This window comes from Zalophus californianus, chromosome 7 (genome assembly GCF_009762305.2).
Source record: "Zalophus californianus isolate mZalCal1 chromosome 7, mZalCal1.pri.v2, whole genome shotgun sequence".
In the NCBI taxonomy this organism is placed as follows: domain Eukaryota; kingdom Metazoa; phylum Chordata; class Mammalia; order Carnivora; family Otariidae; genus Zalophus; species Zalophus californianus.
Window position 1 is genome coordinate 16,283,746 of NC_045601.1, and position 21,533 is coordinate 16,305,278.

The window sequence follows — 21,533 nt, forward strand, 5'->3', positions numbered from 1 at the left end:
TACTATAGGTAGGGCAAATGTTTCCAAAGATCTGCAAGTCCAGACATAAATAAGAAGCAGGGAGGTGACTAGGAAAGTTGTAAGATTTGGCAGATTCTGTATTTAATAAAATGGAGGAAGTCACGGAAATGGATGAACATTTCTAGAATTTTATAAGGAATGCCTTCTAAGGTTAGAGTCCATGAGCCTCTTTCAATCTAGATCAATAACTGTTTGGAGTAACTGAGATGTGTAAGCAAGCAGGGAAAAATGAAAGATGTTAATTAACACAGAGAAATTCCCTAAAATGAACAGAATTCAGATGGCTGTGGTTTTGAAAGCTGGAATATTTTATAAGTAAAATTGATTTTAGTATAAGGAAACAGAAGATACCATGTTTCTTATGCCAGATATTTAATAATCTGATATTTTGGGAGACAGCGTTAGAAATCTGAATTTGTGTTTGCCTGTTTATTTAATGGTAGAGTACTGATTTTTCCTTTTTTTTTTAACCAGGCTTCTGTAAAAACACTACTTTTATTCAGGCAACATATGGAAAAAACTGTTACATCATTTCAGAATGTTATATTTAGAAAGGTAATTTCCTTTCACTGAAGGTTTTTTTTTTTTTAACCTTTCCACATCAGTCAAGAAAAACAGGCTTTGACTTCAGTTTTTTAAAAATGAACTACCAAATATATCACAGAGTTTTTATTTAACATCCATCTTGAGGATATTTCAATGAGCTTTCAGGTTCATGGAGGAAAAAAAAAAAAGGAAACATGCATGTGGAGGGCAGACTTCCAATAAAACATTTTACAGTCCCTACCAAACAGTGATTTATTCATCTATGTCTTCCTTGCCATTACAGCAACTAGGACTTCCTGGAAATCTTTGGTTTTGCAAATGTGGTCTGTTTTTACTTCTAAAAAGAGGGGAAATGCTAAAATTGAATTATGTAGCCCATGAGGAAAATAGACGGGTGATAATTGACATATGCATAGAGACCTTGTCATTTTAAATCTGTACTTGAGAAAACTATTTGTCTTTTTATTAAATATGTCATTAGGGTACGTTGTGTGTGCTTAGACAGTTATTTTGCTGATTTAAAAAGATTCAAACTTAACATGAACGCTATTTCAAAAATACTTCAGGGAGTCTGCACTTGACACCATGAGCAGATAAATATTTCTTTTTATTTTTTTAAGATTTTTTATTTATTTATTTGAGAGAGAGAGAATGAGAGAGAGAGAAAGCATGAGAGGGGGCTGGGTCAGAGGGAGAAGCAGACTCCCTGCTGAGCAGGGAGCCCAATGAGGGACTCGATCCCGGGACTCCAGGATCATGAACTGAGCCGAAGGCAGTCCTTAACCAACTGAGCCACCCAGGCGCCCCAGATAAATATTTCTTCGGCTTCTGCTTAGATGCATTTTTAGCCCAGATACTTGGGTATATACAAGTTACAAGAGCCTGCAATAGCATGGGCCTTTGGTCATGTGATTTTAAACCCAGAACAACGGGCAGGACTCTAGTAGTACATAGATATACTAGACAGGACACGCTGCCACCATTTTCACTATGACACTGAAATACGGTAGCTATATGAAAACACTGAGATGTAGTACCTACTGCCATAAAGTTAGTTAGAATTGCACTTTCCAATGTAAATGCTCAGCAACCACAGATATTGTTTAGCATCCATTTGCCCCATTGGACCACATAACACCCCATTTCCTTTGTGTGCAACAGGATGCCCAATGCCTACCACAGTGTAGTTGCTCCCAAGTAATTATTAAATGAATGAGTAAAATATGCTGAGTACGTATGGTAAGCAGGGTTTCCAGTGGGAGCGTCCAAAGGCTATATAAATGTTGACAGAACAGATTGTTTACTGAAGACGGGGTTGAAAATAGAGAAACGGGGAACTCTTCCAAAGTTCCCTGAAAAGACAGGAGGAACTGGGACCTAGGGCCCGGAGCGCAGTATTAAGTAAGGTTGGGCTACTTTGGCTGGTTATCACAAGGGACAGGCACATGGCAGTTACTGGGTTTGACGGCAGGCAGTGGCCAGCATGTTCTTAGGTGATTTCTGGTTTATCTATTTATTTATTTTTTTCCTGGGAAGTAAAAGACGAGATCATCTTCTGAATGTGATGAGCGAGAATGTGTATTTGGGAAGAGTAGGGAAAGCGAGATAAGTCATTTGCAAGAGTGGGGCATGAGCTGACTACGTCTGTCGGTATCACACTGTGTGTCATCAATGACCAGGTGGGACACTGGCCTGGGCATGCACATAGCAGAGAGCAGGGAGGAAGGGTAGGTGGCACCACAGGAAAAGCCTTGGCTTTGGTATCAGGACAGCTGCGTCCGTGCCCAAGCTCTGCCAGCAATGAGTTGCTAGACTTGGAGGAATCACTTTGTTTCCTTAGCTCCCAGGTTTCTGCCATTTGTAAAAATCACAGGTGGCTTAAAGATCTCCAAGGCCCCTTCTAGCTCTAAAAGGGCTAAGTCTTTATAAAATAACCGGCAAATGGTCTAATGGCTGTATAATTAACACAGAATAAAAATTCAGAATTTTAACTGTCTTGGCACACGGCTTTCTGGCATGGATTACACCACGACCTCCCCTCTGCTCTGCCTTTAACCCTTCTGCCATCCTGCCATCTATACAACCAACATGATCACGTGACTTTCTGCTTCTCTGCTTCCATCCTTCCAAAGGTCCCCCCACTGCTGTCTGGGTGAGTCCAGATTCCTCAGTCCAGCCCAGGAAACCCTGCATCATCAGTTCTGGCCTCACAGCTTCCCTGAAACACAAACTGCAAAATGGATTTAAAAAGAAAGAGAGAGAGAGAAAGGGAGAGAGAGAGAGAGAGAGGAAGGAAGGAAGGGAGGGAGGGAGGAAAGAAAAGAAAAGAAAAAAAGAGCATTTTCTCTATTAAAGGGAAAATAAAATAAGGGTTCTTCAGCCCCTAAACATTCCTATTCACTACTTTAGCGATACGTGTATTGTCGTTTGCTATTTTTAGCCCAATTTAGAAACATCAGACTCAGAGATTTGGGCCCAGCACTTCTTGGTAGCAACAGTAAGAATTTGTGGCTGAGTTAAAATATACTAAAGTGAATTCCTTTCACTTTTCAAGGTGACTACAGTGTAAGTTAAAGCCTTCCTAAAAGAAATGGGCTTTCCAGAGGAAGTGAAGAAAGAATATAAATAACATTACCCCATTCATTAAAAGAATGGTATTCAATGATGTTTACACAAGTGGTTCTCACTTTTAAACTTAAATCTAAATATATTTTAAAAGCTGTATGTAAAGTAGTAATTTACTGAAGCCAAACCACAGAGAAATTTCAAGAATGCATCCAGATTGTATTATCCTATTCTCAGCTATATAAAAAGAATCTTAATAGCTTCTATTTTGGTCATCTATTGACTAATTGTTACTTAAAAGAATGTTGCAACACAAAATAATTTGAAAAACTGTTGCAAACCAATGAAGTTTCTACTTGAGAGGTGGAAATGGTTTAAACCCCTAACCACCCGAGTAGCTATTTTTATACAAGAGGTACCCGGCAGGGACAGCCTCCTCCCGGTCACCAGAACTCCCCATCTTCTCCCTCCTGTGCCTGGGCATTTGCTTGTCCTCTTGACACCCTTATTTACCTTCATTTCAGGAATCACACAGAAGCAGTGGTGATCCTCAGCAGGAGTGAGAGAGAAGCAATGACAAGAAAGCTTCAAGCAAGGGCCAAGGAGTGTTAAGAGAAAGGGGAGACTGCTTGTGCCTGACAGGGCCCCAGAACCTTTTATGTAAATGGAGTGGAGGGAGGGCAATCAGAGTGAGCTCTAGGGAAGAGTCAGGAAATGGAAGGAAAGACATTTTACAAGCAACTGGAGAGCACAGGAAGGTAGGAAAGCCTAAACTGCTTCAAAAAACCAAGAGAGGTAACTTAGCTAGAGCTAGGGTTTGGGTGGAAAACAGTAATGCGTTCTATCTAAAAATTAACAAATTAAAGTAGTGTTTGATGCTGGAAAAGAAAAATTCTAAGCAATCCAAGAAGATCATCTGTCAATTTCATCATTGTCAAGAACAATACTTTCACAAGGACTGGAATAATACTCACAGATATTCATATTGCTTTCATGGAAAAAAGAACAAGAATGGGAAAGTTCTCAGATTATTAAATAAATAAGTGCCAAAACAGAAAACTAATGGCCTAAATGATAGAATTTATATGGCTAAAGACTCATTCAGTAGGCTGCAAGATTTAAATCTCCAGAACATATAGCCAAAACAAAGAGAAGGAAAATATGAAAGATATGGAGAATTGATTCCAAGAGGTCCTAAACTCATCTACAGGAGTTCTCTGTGAAGACTGCGTAAGTATTAGTGGGGAGAAAATATCCTGAGCCTGAGCAGACTTCAGATCACAAAGGTCAACAAAAAAGATTCAAAAACAGATCACTGGTGAAATATCAGAAGTAAGGATAAAATAAAAATTCCCATAAGCTTCAAAGAGGTAAACAGACAGATGCATATACAATCAACTAAGTTACAAGAATCAGTCCAGCACCAGACTCACTGGTTACACTAGATTGTAGGTATCCAAGGGGCAATGCCTTCAAAGTAGAACTATCATTGTGAATCTAGACTGAAATTATCAATCAAGTGTGAAGGCAAAATCAGACATTTTCAAACGTGCAGTAACAGAGCTTACCATCCATGCATATTATATATAAAAAATTACTCCAAGGAATAGTCTACCAAATGAAGATATATAAAAAGTTACTCCAAGGAATAGTCTACCAAATGAAGATATATAAAAAGTTACTCCAAGAAACAGTCTACCAAATGATTCCTCTCTACCATAAGGAAGAGAACATGGCATGAAAAAGATAGTAGGAGCCAAATATAACCCCAAAGTAGAGGAGTGTATAAATGAAGCTGTTGGAAAAATTTTCAAGCAGCAAAATTTAGTGATCCAGAATGGAATTTCATTCTCCATGGATCTGGGTATATATTACTTGGCTCCGCAGTGAATAATATTTGCATATTGGCTTTCATTTGTTAGGAACAATCCACAGACCAAGTAATCATTCATAGTTACGCTGTGACAATAAGTATAACAGAAGTATTAAACCATGATACTGTAAAAAAATTAGAGTCTAACACGCTGGGAGGTTATAGGTAGGGCTGACCCTCCTGGCACTGAGAGTGTTCCCGGGCATGGGACTTCCAGTGCTAAAACTGGGAAAGTCTTGGGTAAGCCAGGACTAGTTTGTCACCTTAGTCATAGTGGAGAAGAGGTGAATGAAAGATGTTAATATCCCCGTTTTGCAGAACCAAGGCTCAATAGAAGCTTTAGAAAAGAAATAAGTTGGTGAAAACCAACATCAATATAGCAACTGTTAGCTGCGGCTGAACTTGAAAATGGGGTTTTTATGTTTGATTTCAACCCCTTCCAACGATTTAGATTTTTAAAACAATACATCCATTTAGAGTCGAAGAAGTCAAGTCTTATTCATGAGGCATCTAACTTCTAACAAAGAGAATGTTTCAAAATGAGCAAAACCTAAGGCTCTGACCGTGGGGAGCTAACTAAAAATGATCAAACGGGATTTTTATCCAAACTATGATAGGAAAGCAAGAATACAAACAAAACTGGGGAAAGGAGGATCTGTTCCAGAAGCAGTGCCTAACCTCTCGTGAAGAATGGGTGGTCACAAGAAAGGACGGGAGGAGGAAGTCTTCAGTGAACCAGGAAAAGGGACCGAGTGAGCCGAGTTAATCATGTAACAGGTCACTGGAAGCCATACTGTCATTACAGCTGCTGCTGGGTAAACCATCGTAGTCTGGTCCCTCTACCTACAAGCTGCTCAAAAGACATTCTGTTCCCTCTCTAGAGGTGTGACTATTTATGGATGTCATATATTACACTAACATAAAGGAAAAAAAAAGCTTGAATGATATACCATGATCTGGCTGTTTTATGCCAAAATTGTTACTCATATAAAAAATTCAAGGGGCACCTGGGTGGCTCAGTTGGTTAAGAATCTGCCGTCAGCTCAGGTCATGACCTCTGGTTTCTGGGATCCAGTCAGGCTCCCCGCTCAGCGGGGAGTCTGTTTCTCCCTCTTCCTCTGCTTCCCTCCACCCCTCATGCTCACTCTCTCTCAAATAAGTAAAATCTTTAAAAAAATTCAAAATAGGGCTTCTTTTCATGAGCATTAACACTTTGAAGTTTGCCTAATGACCCTGAAGAGGGATTTGTATCTATAGATTTTTTTTTTTTTGTCTTTAAAGAGAACCCAAATCTTAGGTATGCTGAAGCCAATCATTTACACAGTAAGCTATTGACTTATCTACAAAGGATAACACAACCCCGAAAGATAACGATTGTTTCATTTCCTTCAACTTAAGAATGCCCTCTGTTAACGCCTCAAAGATATATTATTTAAAATTTAAAATGGAAAAAGCCCATCATCCTGCCTTCCATAAGTCACTAACTACCAAGCACATAATCAAAATCCATTATGAGTGCCATCCAGTGCACGGAACGAGGGCCCACGATGCATTTAACAACTTACTGGGTACCTGCCAAAATCACTGCACATCTATCAGGTTTCCTTATTTTAAGATCCACTTAACATTTTAAAAACATACCTGAGATCAGGACATAGCTTATAATCAACATGAACATTTAGCATGGCTGGGTTTACTTGGGCTCCCTGAAGCTGTTCGGTCAATTGAGTATCTTAAAAATCCAGAGTGCAGAAACTGAGAAAATCCAAAAATATCCCATCCATAACTCACTGGAAACATGTTTGAACCCGTGAAAGGAATATAAAAAAATATAGCTCCAGATAAGCTGAGATGTTAGTCGTACAAGTGAAGACAACCTAGATGAGAAACATTAAAAAGGACAAAATCAGACCGAAACAGACACACTTCCCAGTTCTTGTGAATTACAGATTACATACAGTTAATCCACAAGTTCCAGCAGAAAAAAACAACAGAACCATGATTGCTCTACCATGTCCACCCATGGCTTTCATATTTCTTTTTTTTTTTTTTAAGATTTTTATCTATTTATTTGACAGAGAGAGACACAGGGAGAGAGGGAACACAAGCAGGGGGTGTGGGAGAGGGAGAAGCAGGCCTCCCACGGAGCAGGGAGTCTGATGCGGGGCTCAATCCCAGGACCCTGGGATCATGACCTGAGCCGAAGGCAGATGCTTAACAACTGAGCCACCCAGGCACCCTGGCTTTAATATTTCTTATTTTAATTACAAGACTCTTAAAATGCTCATTTGTTTATTTCAGGGCATTAAAAATATTTCAGTGTCATTTATTAAAAGTGAAATTTGCAGTGCGTTAAGTCTCCATGACTCCCCAAAACAAAAAATTTTTTTTCCCTTTAAAGATTTTATTTATTTATTTGACAGAGAGAGGCAGAGAGCAGCAGGCAGAGGGAGAGTGAGAAGCAGGCTCCCCACTGAGCAGGGAGCCCGACGTAGGGCTTGATCCCTGACCCTAGGATCATAACCTGAGCCGAAGGCAGACACCTAACCGACACCTAACCGACTGAGCCACTCAGGCACCCCCCCTCCAAAAAAAATTTTTTTTAAAGCAGTGAAAATTGCAATTTACTCATACTCCAGGCAACAGATTGAAATGTACTGGAGTAAACTTAATGAATAATGTAAAACATTTGTGTGAAATTCAAAGTATTCTGTTATAAACCCTTCCTGGGGAGGGAGTGTATCCGTCCGCATTTTCATTTTCTTCCATTTCCAGTGACAGCTCTATTGAATGTTCAAATGCAACAGGATTGAAAACTAATTGTTTTTCCAGGAGAAGAGTCACTCAACTACTTTAAAACCTGGGTTGTTTTAAGTATCTTCATCCAAAAGAAAAAAAAAATTGTCCTAATTCTTCCTGGAAGGGTAACATCCCATAAATTCCTACCCACCCCTGCCCTGAAGTCAGTTACAAATCACAGCCTTATAACTCTCAGGAAACGATGCTGGTGTTTGTAATAATCCCAAAGCACGGAAATAACGATGTACCTCCAAGCACTCACTGTATTCTCTACAAATTAAAGATTTATTGTTCAATTGCTTCATCACTTTAATGGGTTTTCTCCCCGGAATGGGTTTTCTCCCCAAATTAGGCTTCGAATCTGGAATTGAAAGTTAAATTTTTCCATATGTTTGAATTTAAACCACTTGATCTAGTCATGGAAAAACTGATTTACTCTTTCAGTTAAGATATTCTAAATATTTATTTCTATTCACTTTATTATTACTATTTTTTTTTTTAAAAAAAGCTTTATCCCAAAGCTAAGTTTCAGGCTTCCGTGCAGTTCTCAAGTTAGTCTAGAATATAGTTCAATGATAGAAGTCAATGTGGCAACGGGTAATGAACCGTGGGTATGCTGTGTGCCTTCTGAGCTTCCCATCCTTTTTCACCCCAACTACTGTATAACATTTCTCCAAATCCATCCAGCTTTCCAAGACTGCCCTGGGCTACACACTTTTCCTACACTACACTACACTACACTCCAGTGCTCATGTGGCCACTTGATCACACGCTTTGTTTTAAAGGCATATAGGTTAGTTGACCCTTTCTCCTAAAAATCACATGAGAAACCAGTCTGAGGGTCAGGGAGTCTCTCCCATGGCTTCTCGTTACTTGTGGCACTCTGGACGTAAGTGGTACCCCACACCACACTGACCGGCATGCAGTAGGTCCTCATGTTTTTGAACGGGGGAGTACATATCTTAGCCATCACTCTGCAGTCAGCACAATCCTTGATTCTCAGAGGGAGAAAAAACCAGATCTGATTGTTAATACTGTGCTGGATATTGACACTTCTCCCAGCCCCATATTTACCTGAGTCAAATGTGACACCATCACTGATTCCCAAAGATATCATGTACCACTTTGAACTTAGGATTTTGTTGTTGGAAATTGAGACTACTTCTCATTTTATCTTACAGACCCTAGAATGAACAACATGCCAATATCATTATTTAAAAAGTGAGGAAACTTTTGTATTTATGGTATGCATTATGGGTACATAATAAAAAAGTGATGGTCCCCACTTTTCCAACCCTTACTGTCTCCGTCCCCTCAAACCCCTGAGCCCCTCCTTTTTCTCCTAGTGGGTCGGATACTGCCTGGCTCACCCCTAACCACTCTCTGAATGATATCCTTCACTCCCTTCCATTCTTGAATTTTGCTACTGCCCAGGAAAAGTGCCACACTGGGGTCATTTCCATCTTCCTATTTTAAGTGATATCTCTCTGAGGCTGAAAACTGAAGACCCACCACACGTGCATAATGATACCACGATAAACCCATGGTTGCCAACCTCACTTGGGTTCTTGATACTCTTCAACCATCTTTTGACATTTTTTAAAAAAAGATTCATTTATTTATTTATTTGAGAGAGAGAGAGAGTTGGGGGAGGGGCAGAGGGGAAAAATCTCAAACAGCTTCCCTGCTGAGTGTGGAGCCCCACACAGGGCTCCATCCCAGGACCCTGAGGTCATGACCTGAGCCAAAATCAAGAGTCAGACGTTTAACCCACTGAGTCACCCAGGCACCCCTTGACATTATTATTTTAATTTTCTATTCCTTTTTTTTTTTTTTTTTAAGATTTTATGTATTTATTTGACACAGAGAGAGAGAGAGACACAGCTAGAGAGGGAACACAAGCAGGGGGAGTGGGGGAGGGAGAAGCAGGCTTCCTGCCGAGCAGGGAGCCCGATGCGGGGCTCCATCCCAGGACCCCGGGATCACGACCTGAGCCGAAGGCAGATGCTCTGCGGACTGAGTTACCCAGGCGCCCCTAGGGTCACTGTTCATGATCCTCTACTTCCTGGTCTCTCACTGACTCTACTCATGCTTCTATTCTGTTGTGCTGCCACCGAGATGAGCAAAAGAGGAACCGGGTGAGGCACGGGTATTCAGAGGCTCCTGATCTTTACCTGCAGCTTTAAGCAAAGCCCTCAGACTTGTGTCTCCAACCGCCCGTGAAGCAGCTCCAGGGCAGCGCCGTGGCTGACTCCCCAGCAGCCGAAAGCCCCTCACCCCACCTGATCGTGGCCTGCTTTCCCCCCGGTCCCTGTGAACCGGGCGCCGCGCCCCCCTGCACCAGCAGGACCGCACTGCCTGCAGCCACGGCGGCTGGATGGCCTTCACCTGCCCCGCCTGACTCTGCCCTGCCCTCCCCTTGCCCGCCACACCACTCCCGCCCTTCCGTGCCTGGCCTCCTCCCTCTCCTCCCTCGCAATTCAGCTCCAGCACCGATGACCTCCTTCTGGAGGACACCCCCAAGCAGGGCATTTCCCGGGAATTGCTGTTCCTTCTCTTCATCAGAACTCGGACCTCCAGGGCGGAAACACCGTCTCATCGGTGGGATCTCAGGCCCAGAGTCACTATTCAAAAATGCGAAGCTGGATTAAGAGTCTTCAAAGGAGAGCCAATCCATTTGTTGGTTGCTCCCGGATGTGAAGTGTGTTTTTGGCTTGGTAAAAATAAATAAACTTTGGGGGAAAAAAACAAAAGCATTGCATAAGGTATTTGCACAGAATGGCTTAAAAGTCTAAATAAATAAGTCAGTCATTAGCAAAATATCAACCAAGTTGGGAAAAGGAAATTCAAATGAAATCATACTAGAAGTGCCTGCAAACTTCAGTATTTGGTAACCTCTAACTTAAAGCCAGCTAGTTTCCCCAGAAACTTTTTGGCAAATAAAACCAGCCATCAGTGATATGTATCATTTCATTGCAAAATGTTTTTGAAAGTATTCCTGAAAACATCACTTCGAGGCGGAGTTCTTTAGCCTCCTCTGCCTAGTCTTTTAACCACGAATGTCCCTACTACCAACATTGCATCTGTCAGAATAAAAAGTTTGCAAAATGATTCTGTCTCTCCATTTATTCCTTCCTGAAGTTGGACTCACAGAGCTAAATGTAGGCATTATGACGGATTAGGCACTTAAGATACTTTATTACAAAGCTTATATTCTAAGAAATGCTCAATGTGGTCCCAAGATAGGGGCTGAAAACTAGGATGCATAGTATAGTAGGATCCCATTTTTGAAAAAAGACATGTTTGCAGGAAAACATCTAGAGGATGGAAAACAAAAATGTTACACATGGTTCCCTCTGGCTGGTGGGATTTAGGTGTATGAGCTGTTTTCCCCTCCCTGCCCCCAGTCATCACGTATCACTTATATACTTTTCTATTTAAAGTCTTTTAAGTAATAAGTAAACTGAGATGTATTTCATGGACCTCAGAAGCTCTGATCCCCTCTAAGCGTTCCTCTTACATTCACTGGAGGAGCAGCAGCCTGAGCGCTGAGATCAGCCTGAGAGCAGTTGGAGCCATAAGAAAACAGTGACAATGTTTCTGGGCTGAGAAGGCTTAATATAATAATGCAGGAAAGGGACTGAAATTCAGGTATTTGCATATGTGTGCCTGGCAAGATTTTCTAAATGCGTTTTACATGTTCAATGGATAGTTCCTCATCTATACTTCATGTCTAACTCATCAAGACTCACTCCATATGCAACCTCCTCTGGGAATCTTTTCCTGCTCGGTCTGGGTTAGGCTAAGTGCCCCTCCTATGTGCTCTTGAACTCTGCACATTTCTACCAGCCCGGCATTCCTTCCCCTGTACTGCAGTAAGTTACTCCTTCCTGTCTGTGTTCCCAACTAGACCCTGTATGACAAGGGGGTGGTCTCTTCTCTCTTTTGCTCATCACCTGACAAGAACTATGGTACTCGGTGTTCGACAAGCACTGACTGACTGAATGAATCCACCCATATGGAGTACTCTGCTCAATCCTGGGTACAGTGGGGGGCTGCCCTTCCACGACGGGTATGCACCACTCTGTTGCCCAAGAAGCGAAGGGGACAGAATGCCCAATAGCTGGCCTAAGAAATGAGCAGGAGGTCTTTTCATTAGATTGAGATAGCCCAGCAATGCCCATGTGAAGGCAGCAAAAGGGGCATATCTGAAAGCTCACGCAGGACTTCAAGATGGAAAGGAGAAGAACTTCCAGGAGGAGAATGTTGACAGCAAGGGTCAGAGGCAGGAGAAAACACAGCGTGTGTGAGACGAAGACACATCACAAACAGAAGATTATACATCTCTCCGGACTAACCCATGTTCCCCACTTGGCCTAATTCCTTCACCACCTTTATGGTCTTTATTCTCTCCGTCTTTCCTACCTCTTACACGGAACACCTGTGGAGCCAGGAATATGTCATTCCTCTTCAGATCAACAGTGATTTCCTCTCTCATCTAACTCAGAGTTCACTTTCTACACACTGTCTATACTTCCTATAAACCATGTGTGCCGCCTCCATACCCTTGTGTTATTTACTAGATGGATATGTGTGGCATGTCCTTTATCCTACTATGTATATGCAAGAGAACAGTGTTGTAACTGTAATTTGGGGGGTTCCCAAAGTGCCATTCACATGGTAGCTTTCAAACATGCTGGACTGATTCACATCTGAACAGGAATCTCACCTAACATGCAAGAGTCAAAAGCTGATTACAGAACTGTGCAGCCGCTGGGTCTCAGAACCCGGGTCAGGGCAGTTTTCATAGTCAAGGATGCACCTTCAGGCTCTGCTGGATCAAGGGGCACTTGGCACTTGAGCAGGCTGCCTCTGCCAGCCACCATTCCTGCCTTCCTACATAAGCCCTGCGATGCCTGTTAGAAGCCTAGTTAGAAGCCTAATGAGTTTACCTGCACGGTTTCTGGACCTGTCTGGCGGACAATTCACATCTTGTTGGTGTTGGCCGAACTACTGTCAGAGAGGTGCCTCCTTCCTTACCTTCCCCCTAATCTCCACCAGCTAAACGGTCAGTTCTCACTTATCCATTTAGTTGTGCTGCATATATTTATTAGAACAACTTTATACTGTGCTTGTAACCATGAACAGCTTTGTTGCCATCAATGAAAAGCAATAGAAGGAAACGATTCAAAAGACAGACCTTGTTCTCTGAGTCATGTCGCCCCAGGCAGCTGACACTCATGAGTGGACACAAACCCCAGGGCAAATCAGGGCCAGGAGATCCCTTGTCACTTTCAAATGTCCATTCTATACACAAATAAAGGACTGTTTTGTATGGTAATCATTAAGAGAGGTTGTGTGGAAAAGTATTTATAAGAACGAATATAATAAGATTTTTAAAAAATACTAAAAATTACAACATCACAGCCTGTGTATACTATTTGTGCAAAAGATGACCCTTCACAGGGACTGGATGCTCGGGCCGCCCACACATGGTGACCTTGGAAATGTGAAACGCAACCTTACTATTACGCTGCTTTTTCTTTTCTCAAAAGGAAAGTGACCCCGCTTCATCCCATTCATAATAGAATGTGATAATGAGGTCTAGGTTAGTCCTTCACATCATCAATGAGCCAATAAGACCTCTAAATATGAGTGTGCCCATGTTACTTCCTGTTCTTCTCGTACCTTAATGGTTCCTATAAAAATAAGAGGATTGGACTAATCTGTAAATTACCAGTTAGCTCCAAGATGCTAGGATTTATAGACTGTGGTGCTTATGTATATATCATATTCATATAAAAGTAGAAACATTTACATATATAAATACTACATACAACACACATATGCAAATATATTGCTTCTCTGAAAGACAAAGCCTATGGTATAGACAGAAACAGCCAAGGGGTCTGTCTAAAATTCAGGACATTTGTTAGGCAGTGTGCCCAATCTGCTCTCTAGCAAGTAACAAGCTCTTTAAACTCATAAATTGACTCTCCCATGACAAAAGTATTACCCTGCCCCAAAATAACGGAGAGTCATACACAAGCCAAGTAGCTTCATGACCGCAACGAAGAACACAAGTATTTAAGAAGTTCCCACAATTCTCCAGCCAGAGGAAATGTATGTCCCCAGTCGGGGTCACCGCCGAGGGGCTCCTACCGGCACCCCCTGCCTTCTGCGCCCAGCCTGTTTCTCTGCTCTGTCAGCCAGCTACTGCTCCTGACAGCTTCAGCCCCCACACTGAAGACAGGCCTCCATCGAGGGACTGGCTGTGCCCTGGGGTGCCCTCAGAGCCTTGCTACTCCAAGGATCATCCGGCACAAGCGTCGTCAGCCCTGCCCCAGCCCCCCTGGAGCCTAGCTCCCCCGGCGCCTCTGACGTAAAGTAAAGTGGAGAAATCTAGAGCACTAGACTTTACCACACGAGACAGGGCTTCATCTGTGGCCCCTAGATCCGAAGTAGCCTCTCTAACCACAACCTCTTCACAGAACCCACTACCACACATACATCCAGACATCTACTTGCTCTCTTCTCCAGAACTCAAGAGTCGACTCCCTTTACACTGCCCATCACAGACCCCTCCTTCATTCCACTTTCTGTAATGCTGCTCAGGCAGCACCCAGCCTAGCACCAAGCCTGCAAGGCCAACCCACAGCCCTGGGCCACCTCCCTTGGGCTCCCACGCTGTGCTGACCCCCTGGAAGGCCTGTGGGGCTCTCTCTCCTGCTGGGACCCTGGTGGCCACAGTGAGTTCTGCAAAGAGAGGTCAGACCATAGTCAAGACTGGGGAGTACGGCGTCCAACATGGCCTTAGGCCAAAGGACTGGTGATGATTAATAAGCCAGGTGCTGCAGAGATAAGGTATCTGAAGGAACTTAGAGCTAGGGAAAAAACAGGTCAGGGAGTCACCAAGTCAGTTGAGAGTTTAAAGGCAGATAGCTTCTGGAGGTCGGAACACGCAATGGGTTCAGCACACACCTGGAACTCAATAAAAATGGACTGAGTCAAGGATAAATGAGTCAAGGATACCCGTAGTCAAAGCTCTGGAAGCAGCTTTTGAGTTAGGTGCGTGGGCACACACAAACACACAGCCTCCCACCGGAGATTCCAGATGCATGATAATGGAGGCTGGCAGGAAGACAGCTGTGACAAGCTGGGGGAGCTGCAGATAAATTCTGTTCGGCGAAGCAGGCAGAAGAAAGCTGTGTTGGATGTCCTAACAAGCTGGAGAAACTTAGGCCTCAATACTTCTATGTCTCCCCTTGCACAGCTGTCTTCTGTGAATGAGCTCACTTCTGACTTCAGACAAGATCAGTCCAGGGCAGCCTGGACTTGGCCTCAGCAAACAGAGCCTCCAGTTCTACTTATCCTTATAGGTGGTTCTCACAGGAAGGGGGTCCTCTCTCCCTCACAGTGCGTCAGAAAGCACACCCTGCCCCTTCTTATCTCCCCAGTGACTCCCCTAGTCCCTCATCTGGTTCCCCTCATGAGTCTCTTTCTCTTCAACTCCCAAATTGGACTCAGGGCCACCCTCTCTAATTCCTGCTCCTCCAGGCTAGTCCTGGTTCTGTTCTTTTCTAAACGAAAGCACCGAACGAGCAGAGAATTTTCAATGCTCACATTCCTGAGACATCCGTTGCCTTGCACAGACTCAGTTGCCTCCCACTCCAGAGACTCTTCCGGAACAGAGGCAGGCCTCCTCTTACTGCAAGGTGAGCTCTTACTTGATGTCAATCATCTTTTACCCCTCAGGTACCTTTAACAACACTAAGCCCCACGAAAGTTTCCTCGAGAGTTGTGTGACGCCGAACTTGCCTGAGGCATTCCCAGGCTTCTATTATCTTCTCTAAGTCCTTTGCTGGCTTTGGTTTCTTTCCATCCTCAGTGCTCGGTCTGGGTTGGGCCAGTGGGCTTCCATCTTTGCTCCCCGGGGCGCAGGCAATCATAAAGTGCCCTTCCCTGTGGCGGAGGGGGAACCTTACTTCTCACTCCTGCTCCAAACAGTTCAATGCTATGTTTTTTACATGCGTATAAAATTTTTCACGCAAATTGTTTCTACATAGACTGGTGGTTTTAAGAGCCTTAAAAACTGTCATTGACTAGCGTAAGGAAATAAGGGTTCAGACTTTCTTGTCCTGACTTTGGAATCATCCATTTCTTCATCAGTAGCCAAGAAGCAAGAGTGTCTTTCTTGTCCACCTTGCAGGGCTACCTGGTGATCATGACAGAAAACGCACATTAGTCCTGCCATTTATGTCCCTAAAGGATGGTGGCCACTGGACTATCTTCTCTACCAGAGGCACCCGCCCCTGCCACCCTACGGGGAACAAGACATGGAGGAAGAGGGACGAGAAGCCAGGAGGAGAGGCAGAGCCAGCCTGGGCAGCAGCTTCAGCTTGGTGCGTCCCCTGACCATCTGACCGTCCGCTATAGCACCCGAGACTCTGATAGAAGCCTGCCGGCATCCACGTGGCCAAAGCAGATGGTAAAAGTATACAAACAGAGAACTGAACTTTGGAAGAGATCTTTAAATTTACATTTTGTTGGTTATACAAATAGATGCACATTGTAAAGAAAAACGAGGAAAGGGTACCACTTATAACTCAGAGACCATCACAGCTAATCGTGGGGTACTTTCCTTCCGGTCTTGCCTCTTTGTTTGTTTTTTTATAAGGAGAATGGAGATGAAATAATTTAGTGCCCTCTGACCTTTCTTCCCCTTTCCCCCCCACTATTATAATACAGGCATTTCTGAGAAGTTTAAACTGTTGACCTTTGCGACTTGCAGCAAAAACTCCTCCAAAAAGATTAGAAATGCCACACGCTTGTTTTAGGAATCAGAGAGCTGTGAGTGGAGGGACTGCTGCCATGCCCAGTGGGCTCAGGGCCAGGGGAGCTGGTGGACAGTCTGGCGGAGGTGGCAGAAAAAAGCAGGCAGCCGGCCCCCGGGAGCACCTGTGGCCAAGAAGCCCTGGCAGGAGGCTGACCCCCTCCAAAGCCCTGTTCCCTGCTCCCGGGGGTCTTCCCCTTAGAGGCACCCCTTCCACCAGCCCAAATCCCCTTTTTACCAGCCACTTCAACCCTTCATCCCCATCTCCAGAAGCCTCCCCCCTGCTCTGAAGCATCTGTGAGCCTTCTGGCAGCCGAGTGGGGAGTAGTTACTGCAAGAGGAAAAGGAAGCCCCAAACCCACTGTTGCAGGGGAGAAGTCTTCTGAAATGCAAGCTCAGACGTTGCATTTTCCTAGGACTCTTTCAGCACATGGCAGTTCAGTTCCTTTGGGAATCCTGCTAGGTGACTTAAAGATGCTGTCATTATGGTGTGAGTGGCCATAAGACTTGGTCAGACAAGACTAGGTGTAATGTGTGGGCTGTCGTGCTGGGCCCCTAGGGGTCCCCTGATGCCCTGTGTATAGGGGAGGGGATGTTCCCAAAGGAGTAACATCATCCATTGCATCACTCCCTGTGGTCCTGTCTATCACCTGAAAGCAGACCTGGCAAGGAGGCTGCTGGCTGGAGGGCAGGTGGAATGGGCTTCTTGGTTTTATTTATCTTTTTTATTTTTTTTTAAAGATTTTATTTATTTATTTGACAGAGAGAGCAGGGGGCCTGGGAGAGGGAGAAGCAGGCTTCCCGCTGAGCAGGGAGCCCGATGTGGGGCTCGAACCCAGGACCCCGGGATCATGACCTGAGCTGAAGGCAGATGCCCAACGACTGAGCCACCCAGGTGCCCCGGGCTTCTTGGTTTTAATTGGGAAAGAGAGAAATCATGGTGATCAACAGGTGGGGTGATCACAGGCTGGGAGGATGACAAAGCCTTGGGAAGCCACAACCACAGAAAATCCAGAAACCTGTACTCCGTGAGCTTTCGAATTCCTGGGCATATGAGATTTTCTTTGCCCTTCTTACTCTTCCATAGTAGTTCGTAAAATCTTTGAGGATTTCAGCTTTCTCTTGCAAGTAAGAGGAATTATCAGGCTTTTGCCCCCTCCACGCCACTCAAACTGTTCATTAACTTGAAATTGTTCAACTGTTTGACCTCCTACCACAAAATGCAGTGATCACTCTCAGAATCTTGCTTTACTTTGCAGCTGTTATGATCTACTTTCTCCACTTGGCTTCCAGGAGACCACAGACTCCTGGTTTTCCTCCCCTACTGGCTGCTCCTTCCCAGTCTCCTGGGCTGGGGCTTCCTTCTCATCCATCCTCACTGTTGGGGCACCCCAGGATCAGTCTTCCCGCCTCTTCTTTGTCTACTCTAAGAGATCGTATATAGTAAATACAACAGAATTGACAATAGTTTTCTGGTGTATGTCTCCTTCCTGGACCTCTTTCTGCAACACCAGATTCACACTTCCAAGTGCCCACTTGACATCACTGCTTAGAGCTGAAATGCCCATTCAAGGTCCAGCATGACCATAGACTCCTACCTTCTCACCCTTGCTGACCTGCCTTTCCCCCATGTTCCCCACCTCAGCCGATGATGCCAAATGCACTCAGATGTTCAGGCTTGATCCTTGGCTTCATCCTTTATTCTCTTCTTCCAATGCCCCCACAACTAAGCTGCCCTCAAATCCCACTGGGTCCTCTCTCAGCAGATACTCAACCACGGCTCACCAATCCTACAGCTCCTCCCTGGTCTCGGCACCCACCATCTCTCATCTGGACCGCTACAAGCCTCCTGCAATTAATCTTGCTATCCTCACACCTGATTCTGTGTATAGAAGCCAGAGCAAATCCACTCATATGCCAGATCATGGCACTTGCGGGTTCACACCCCTCCAGGGGCTTCTCATCACGCCCAGAGTGAAGTCAAGGTCCAAACCCGGACCCGCTCCCTGAGACCCACTCTTCCCGTGGCCTCCCAGCAGAACAAGGCAGAGGCTGCTCAGAGGGCACTATGGACAGTACTGCTCAAATTGAAGAGTGGTCTCACACGTGCGCAGACACACATGTACACATGTGCTTTCTCTTGGATCGACTTCTCCATTTCCACTGCTTCCCAGTCTACTTCGAGGCTTCATCATCTGCGTGTGGGTGACAGCACCGCATGCCCACTTGTCAGTGGAAGAACTTCTCTACCATTATGTGCCTGACAATCAGCTGGGGATGTTGTTACCACACAGCCTCTTACTCTACAGGATGATAAAATGACCGTGCAATCATCTTACTGTCTCTGCTGGATCGTAAGGCTGTTAATAGTAGAGGCAGAATATTAACCAACCCTGCCAAACTAAATGAATTCAACCCCGAGTCCCTCCAAGTGAGTCAAGTTAATGCATAACCTAGATACAGAGCGTATAGACCGGCAGGGCAAGGACAACTCCGTGTGCGCACGTGCCTGCGTGTGCATGTGCACATGTGTATTTTCCTACCTCCATACCATCCCCAAACCAATGTCCGTTTGCTGCAGGCTCTTTGAAAACTGATCTCAAAGGCATCTGAAGAGAAACCAGGATGAAAGTGCTATGTGTGGAAGGCTGCTACTTTATGCTATTCTTTCAGGCGAGGGGTTTTCTACTAGGTCCACATCCCTTTTGAAGTTTATACCAAGAAAAACACACACATATTAAATAGCGGTGGCAATTTACAGTAAAACAGAAAATCCCAGAGAAGAAAACAACCAGAAACATATTACATTTCAAGCCTCTCAAAGTGGGAGTTCAAATGCCTAAATCATTGCTTCACTGTTCAGTTTTACTACAGAAACAGCATTTCCTCCATCATTCCAATATTACCCAACCTTTAAAACATTTACTCTGGGTTCAATCTGTTTCCCACATGTCAGATGTAAGAATAGTTAAATTTGCAAATGCTGATGCTCTACAAGGACGGGTTCTATTTAAAAATCCCATTATCATGTGGTTACAAGGCTATCATTAAAAATCAATATTAATGGAGGCTTATGTCTGTGCTTAAAACAGAATAAAGCCTGCATTCCATAAAACTCCCTGCATGTCATACGGCAACATGTTTGGAAGGCAACAAAGCGGCAATTGTTCGTTATTATCTCTCTAATCTGGGATTTAAGTTTCTAATGATCGCAGATGGCAAATCAACTCCTCCAAAGGTGCTCAAGGCAAGAGTGTGATGGAAATCTTTTCTAATTGTGGCAAGCATATGTTGACACAAATATTTATGTTCAATTTTGCCAGGCAGGACACATGTTCTATCCAGTTTTGTTAACCCTGCCATCTTAGTAAACAAAATCTATGAGTCAATGTTGGATTTTTCAGGTATGTAGTAATTATTTTAACTTCATACTTGAGCCTAGACGAGTAAAGACTTTTTTTTTTAAGATGAAGGTCAAAAAAAAAAAAAAAACACAACAGTGCAATTTCCCAGAAGGAAACCAGATATTTTAAGTTTTCTTCTCAAAAATGATGTTAGTGTTGAATTAAAAAAAAAAAAAGACCACTATCATTGGTAAGCTTAAGTTTCATTTCTCTTTACTCCTGAGATTTGCACCACAGTAATCCGTGGAAATGTTCACTTGTCCTAATGGAAGAAACCACGATAACCTGATTTTTGAACAAAGGAAAAATTTCAATTCGGATCAGGGATCATTGCGATGTTAGCAAAATTCAAGAGTGGAGATAATGATGCCTTTGATTCTCTTGCAAGTGCAGGTTACTTAAGAGCAGATTTTGTAGCTTATAATAGAGCTTGGGAAGCTTTGGGAAGAAAAATGATTAAAACCTTTCTTTCCATCTCTGTCTGCCACAAAAACACCTTTCAAGACATAAATATTTTTCATTTTTCAAATAAATATTTTGTCCAGAATTTGACACGGTATAAACAAACATATCTGTTTATGGACTTGCTGATCTGACCTGTTATATCACATCTCTAGAACTGGGCTCTGTGAGCACACCCTTCCCTTGATCGATGACAAAGGAACTTGCCACACCACGGAGTCTAGACAGTGGCTTTTCTGGCTTGCTTTTCTCTCAAATGTCCCATTCACCAGAAAGCATGGTTGATTTGCTATTTTCCTTTCCCATAAGATTTCCTGAGTTTGCTAACAGTTGAGCACAAAGATATTTAACTTTAAATAGTTTTCTATAGCCTTGACCTAAAATGAGGGTAAAAATACCACACACACACACACACACACACACACACACACACACACACACACACACACACACACAGTTTCAGGATGAAAATGGAACTACTCCTAATACTTGATAGGCTATTATCCCTCAGGCATTCCAAACAATGGGCTTGAATTCTTTGATATTGGGCCTTGAGCCTTTTGAAATGGAACGGATAAGCACCTATTTAAAGAGATTTACTTATCTTAGTCATATCCCATAATACTTGGCTGGTGTCATAGCCGAACCTTGAAAACATAAAGAAGGCTTGCCAACAGGGTACATCGGAGCCTTGTGAGGCCAGAAAAAGTGAGTTTGCCAAGATGGGTGCAGGGTTCGTGGAAGCTTTTCCCTTCACTCAGAAGCCCAAGCAGTGAATGGAACTGACTTCCCAGGTCCCCATCACCTCCCTCCACGGCTGGAAACACACGGGAGATCAGTACTGACTCCTGATCACAAGGCACTGGACGGAATGTTCAAGGCCTACACGTTCAATACTTTTAGCCTTCAGGGAAGACCACAATGACACTCAGCCAGGCCAGGGAACTCTGAACCTTTGCCTGAAGACCTCTAGAGAGGACAACACACTCTCTTCGGGCAAATTTGTAACACACACACACACACACACACA

General features: G+C 43.7%; 1 protein-coding gene across 6 annotated transcripts in view; it reads right to left on the bottom strand.

Moving 5' to 3' along the window:
• Nucleotides 1-21,533, bottom strand: part of PLEKHG1 (pleckstrin homology and RhoGEF domain containing G1) — a 220,157-nt gene that overhangs the window by 172,428 nt on the left and 26,196 nt on the right. The window contains exon 2 of one of the 6 annotated variants that reach the window (XM_027602560.2): nt 6,647-6,882. The exons of the other annotated variants lie outside the window; for them this stretch is intronic. The gene's annotated coding sequence lies outside the window, so the exon portion shown is untranslated. The remainder of the gene's footprint in view (nt 1-6,646; nt 6,883-21,533) is intronic. 6 annotated transcript variants of the gene reach the window in all.